The sequence below is a fragment of the Pyxicephalus adspersus genome, chromosome 5, assembly GCF_032062135.1.
Source record: "Pyxicephalus adspersus chromosome 5, UCB_Pads_2.0, whole genome shotgun sequence".
Taxonomy (NCBI): Eukaryota; Metazoa; Chordata; class Amphibia; order Anura; family Pyxicephalidae; genus Pyxicephalus; species Pyxicephalus adspersus.
In genome coordinates this window covers 21807188-21813187 of record NC_092862.1, presented here as the reverse complement: position 1 = coordinate 21813187, position 6000 = coordinate 21807188, and the positions used below count along the sequence as shown (strand labels likewise).

Genomic DNA, 6000 nt, shown 5'->3' with positions numbered 1-6000 from the left:
GAGACGTACCTGTAGAAGGAGAGATAAATGGAGATTAGTTGAAGGCAGATGAAGAAGGTGAATTTATCAGTGGTGTTAGTAGAGGATGATGATGATTATGATGGAATTCCCTGGATTAATTTTCATTGCACTTATAATTTTGGCACTTAAGATTTGGGCACATGACCAGGGTCCCAACGTGACCTTGCCTGTTGTTTAAATAGAAGTGCTTTGGGCCTATTAATGCCCATACACTTAATACATTTATCTGTGACATGTAATATTTCATTCACTTTGGTGATCAGTTTTACCTGTCAAGCTGCTGGAAGATCTGCAGTTCCTGGCTAAAAGGCTTAATTTTGCTGATCCTATCCAAAGGTGAAAAGCATTGCCCACTGTTCCTTCCTTCATGTCCCAAATTTGCTGTCTGCAGTCAATTTCAGAAGCAACTCATCGAACGTTTACATTTTCATTTACATAAATGCAGGTTGTACAAATGATGTACTGATTGGCTGATAGCCCTCTAAATGTATTTTATGATTTGGAGTCGTCTTCGTCTAAGTAAATTCACAGATATCCCCTGATAGTAATGTGTTTTATTGTTCTGTGCATTGTGTATGTTCATAGCAATATATTTTAATAGTATCACTGTAACATTCTGGCAAGCCACTGTTGTGAGAATGTAAGTTGTGACTTCACAACTGGTCATCGCACAAAGGTATTGAGTGTCTTACAATGTGTTTTGGTCCTCAGTCAACTCCACTGCAGCTGGGTGACCTGCACAGGGACTCTGCAGGCTTAGTGTGTCTCATTTATAGAAAAGATGTTTCATAAAATACACCCCTGTGAATTGGAGCAATTCAACATTCAAGGTAAAAGCATATTTGGAAATATAATATACAAGGAACACATTTTCTTATAAAAAAGTATGAAGTTTGCTACAGACTAATGAGTTGAATTAGATGAAAATGGCATTGCTTATGTCTACCACTGACTGTCCTGACTTATCACATTTATTTATTTTTTTCCCTGTGTTTATTAAGAATTTTTTTGTCACTCCACTAGGCTATTTTAAAGAATCAGTGCATGAATTAAATGATGTAACTCCTTTATTTATACTCGGGAATACCATTTTTATGAATAGTTTGTACCCTGTTGTGTTCTCTTACCTTGAGTACTAAAGGCTTAGGCCAGGTTAAACTTTAACTGTGTAGGAGCTAAGAGCAAGACAAGTATCAGAACCAAATGCTTACTTGATCGATTACCTAACTACCAAGAGTCCTAAATATATTTCTTCCCTGTAATCATGTCCACACTGTTATACCCAGTCTTTTACACTGATTTTTTTTTTAATACCAGAGCATGGGGAGACATGCTGCTCAGGTGGTGAAAGTGGTTCCTCCTATTTACACAGAGCACATTTACAGGTATTCACTGCAAGTTGATACTGTGCAGCAGTGGTGGTCAATTTGAAAATTTTAGAGGGTTTTAAGTGTGGCCCTCTGTCATTTTTATAATAGCAGCACAATAAAATATTTAACAATTATTAATGAATTGATTCCTAATGCTCCTCAGCTCCTGAGGATTTTTGTCCTACTACATTTTTAATGTGCTGGAACAGATCAAAGAAAGCTGCAGTTGCAGTCCCCCTGCATCAGTTTCATTTGCTGCAATCAAAGCTCAAAATACAATGTAGGTCTGTGGCCATTCCTACTGAATTCCCTTCTTCCCTTATTGGTGGTCAGTTTAAGTTTTATTTATATTTCAATCTTTTTATTACATTTTTCACAAGTTTAAAAGGTCACAAATGAAAATGCACGTCAAAACAAACAATCCAAAAGTAGTCCCCCTCTTGGGCCTACAACTATTTAACAACAGGTACATTTTGACCTCTGGCTCTGTGTCTCCCCAGCTAGGCCAGGAAGTTGCTTGTAATGTCTTTCAGAGATCACTGAGCCCAACAATGCAGTATTTATTTCTAGTCCTCTAGCACTCACTGAAAAGTGCCCACAGGTGAATCCAGCCAGGGACACAGTGGTCCTCTTGTTGATCACCAGGAGTTTACATTATGTGAAATATGAAATAAACATATTTCGAGAATATGGTTTTCTTTTAAATTTGGAAAAATGTCCTTTCCAAATGTTAACTGATGCTTGTTCTAGCTGACTGACACACCTTAAGACCCTTTACATCTTTTAGCTTCTGCAGTCTATTGTAGCTATTATTTTCTCCTTTAATAGACACACACACACATTTTATTGCTTTGTTATGTGTTGTGTATTTATTATAAGGAAGGAAGCTATCCTAAGAATACTTATTCTTCTACCATGACAGTCAGTGGTGCTAATCTATGAAACATAAACAGTGTTCTCCCCAGCCCCTTTTAGGCAGGCACACCACCCGGCACTTTTCAGTAACCACCCAACTGTTCTTAGGTGGTTACTGAAGAGTTGGGTCACAATACAGAGGCTGCCGCCCACCTACAATTTCTTCCCACCCTGCCTAAAAAATGTTCTCGGTTCCTATTTGTATATGAATATTCTGATACATATTTAAACAGATCTTTGTATTTTATTTATTTTTTTTTATTTATAAAAAAGGTCTTTAACCTTAACCTGAGCTCTACAGATCACTTTGTCAGGAAATTAAAGCTTTGCCTGTTGGAACCATTGATGACATTTTTGTTGTTCTGAAATGAAAGCAAGTAAAAAAGAAAAAAAATCAAAGAAAAGTGCAGCATTGGTTGGTCAAAATTGTGTAAAACATACACTTTGTAGTAAAACTTGCTACAGAGATGCTCTATAATTCAACCCACTTGTTCTCAGCCCTTAACAAAGTATGTTTATAGTAGACTAACCCTTCATTTCTGGACTTCTAACTTTTATATGTTTTCAAACCCCCGGTAGATTGTTCAATATGTGCCATACCCCTTCAAAAGACTGTCAACATTTTCATCCATTCCAGTCCTACTACATACGTCAGTAGCTTGCTTTTATTTTTCATATGGGTAGGTTTCACCTAGAAACAGACCAGCTGAAAGAAAATAAAAGTTTTATTATATTTATCTAAAAACATCAAATTATAAATACATTAGTGAACAACACTTGCTTTGAGATGCAGTCGAGGTAGTTATTGACACATTTTCTTACATCTCTTTTGACACATCAGGTTGATGAAGTTTTAATAATGCAGAAAATTTTAAATTATTGTATTTTAACCTAGTAAAGTATTCTGATATACTATTCAGAGGTCCAGTCCTTTACACCTGTAATTTGGTTTCCATATACCAAGGGGTAATGAAAACCTCCATTTTAATGTACTCTGAAGTTTCTCACAGTGGATGCTATTGAGCACTGCTGGAAATTATTTTTCATCTACAGATTAATCCATTTTGCGCTACGTTTTGTGCTGCTTCACACACCAGCAGTACATTTAAGTGATGTAACTTTATAATTATGTTGCCACCAAGAATATTCCCATTTGTTTTATTAAGCCACCACTTCCCCCTCTGTTACAACAAAAAAGCCACAGTACATTTTGAAGAACTGACCTTTTTTCCAGGACTATCCATAGCAGAGTGGGCTTACTTACTGCAACTAATAACAAATAAACCGTCACCATGAAGTGTCAGAAGTACTGCCAAGCAGACGAAAAGGGAGTAATTAGGAATTACTTTAATTACTGGCTAGTTGTGGGAATGTATGTAGCAGTATTTAGTCATTATTGTTAAAGTAACTTCTGACATCAATTATAATATTGGACAGTAACCTGTTTCAGGAGCAGCGAGAATTGTGGACTTACTTTTAAGTATTTTGTGAAAAAACTATACATGTAAAGGAATAATGATAATAAATATTTGTTATGTTAGGGAATGTAATTGATGAATGTATACAAACGGACAGTTCTCCATACTGTAAATATTCTCCATACATGCTTTTTCATGAAACACCCAAAAAATTGAAAATCTGTCTTTGGTACTAAATTTCTAATTCTAAATCATAGTCACAAAGTTTTGGTCAAAATATATAGCTATGAAAGAATAATGGACCAGTTATACTGGGCAAACTTATCTCTTTCCCACCAAAATTATTCCAGTGATGTTTATGAGTTACCCACAGTTTCTGTTTTCTATGATCCAGTGAGAAGACATCCTTAGTGGATGTTCCTGTTTTGTCCCCCTCATAATGCAATCTCAATTACATTTTTGTCTTCTCTATTATCTAAAATTTAGCAAAACCTCTAATGATAAAGGGTAAGCCCTGCTTTGTGAAGGTGGTTGTAGGTTGGTCTAAGTAGGAACAATTGGTCTGATTTATTACATTTCTCCAAGGCTGGAGAGGATACAGTTTCATCAGTGAAGCTGATGGCAAACCTGGAATGGATTTCTTCAAATCATTTTCTATTTCCTAGCAAATGTTTTGAATTCTGGACCAGATCCATTCCAGGTTTGCTTGATCACCCAGCTTCACTAATGAAAATGTATCCTCTCCTAATCCCTTTAAATAGACCTACACCAGGTTATTGAGCTACACTGCTCATTATTTGCTACATTGTATGTACTTTGGGTGCTTATTAGCACTGTGTCTTGATAAAGACTATTCCTTCTACTGTTTTTTCTGCTGCCGATATTCCCCTAAAAAGTTTCAGCTACTGTTTATATTTAGCATTTAACTGTCTAGAGAAAAGAATAGGCAACCATAATTGCCTTGCCAGTGTTTAAACTCATCAAAGCTGCCTCCTAATAACGTCTTGCCAAGTTCATTTTCTGGCCAGAAAAAAAGAATCTGCATTTCACACATTTTTACTGTACAGCTACACTGTAAATCAAATGAGAAAATCCACCGTTGATAGATGCTTAGGATGCTAATTATATAGCTTAGAGCTATGCATAGAACATAAAAGCAAATGCACAGAACATTCAAGCAGTGTTTTATTTAAATTGTTCTGACTCTCACTGTTGACAGTTTTCATCGCAGGAAAAGCGGGAGAAATGAATTTACCATCTGCTGTACATTGTCCTTATATTAGCATCTCCCAAGCCCAGGCGAAGGAGACAGCTGGGGTGGCGCACCAGCCAGAGCCGCTGACCATGTCCCCCGTACAGATCCCAGGCTCAGGGAAGTGGGCAGATTGTGTCTCTGGATCCATCGCAGGCTCAGATCTGCGATGGTAGAGTGGACGGGTTCTGGCATCATGACGTCACTATGGGTGAAGTTTCTTCCCCTTTTGAGTGACAACCGGCTCCCCACACATGTGCGGTCTGGAGCCGGTAAATTTAGTGGTCTGTGGGTCCGAAAAGATGGTCAACCACTGCACTAGAGTAATTCCATACACTATTTATTGTTTATGTTTTGGAAGAAGAACTTTGAACCACCACATTTTTTAATATTCATGATATCTCCCAGGTGATTGGCTTTCTAGATCACCCCAACTTCTCTTTTATGTTTTACCTACACGCACTTTCAGCACAGTAGTTGCATGAAATTCCTGAATCCTTCAGTGTAATTTTGGTGCTCTTGGAGTCTCCTATGACTAAACAAATCAACAGTTATTGGAAATATACTACTTTTGTAGAATATTTTCCTTGCATCAAAATGAATGTTTTTAATGTGTTGGTAATTTTTTCAATGCCTTGCCCAACATATAACATCTGCAACCCTATTTATAGAGATCTTAAGAGAGCTCCTTCAAACTTTTCATTATGACACAGCATAGATTAATAGGAAACATGACACCATATTCTAGATATCTGAGGTTTAAATAAAGCAGATTCTACCTGCTCCCTAAGCAGGTTCTTATCCCTAGCATTTCATCTGAAACATATCATTATAATTTCATTTAAATTGTGTGTGTTATATGACCACAAATGAAATGACATATCATTGTGGTTTATGGTGATGTTTTATCAGTGCAACCCAGGACAATACAAACTCCAGAAGCAACCATTCACAATCACTACTAAATTAAAGCTCAAAATATTTTCTATTGTTAGAAATATAATTACAGTCTGGTTTCCACTAT

The 6000-nt window shown here is 36.7% G+C and overlaps 1 protein-coding gene across 3 annotated transcripts in view; it reads left to right on the top strand.

Moving 5' to 3' along the window:
* Nucleotides 1–6000, top strand: part of VPS13B (vacuolar protein sorting 13 homolog B) — a 520025-nt gene that overhangs the window by 271138 nt on the left and 242887 nt on the right. The window lies entirely within an intron of this gene.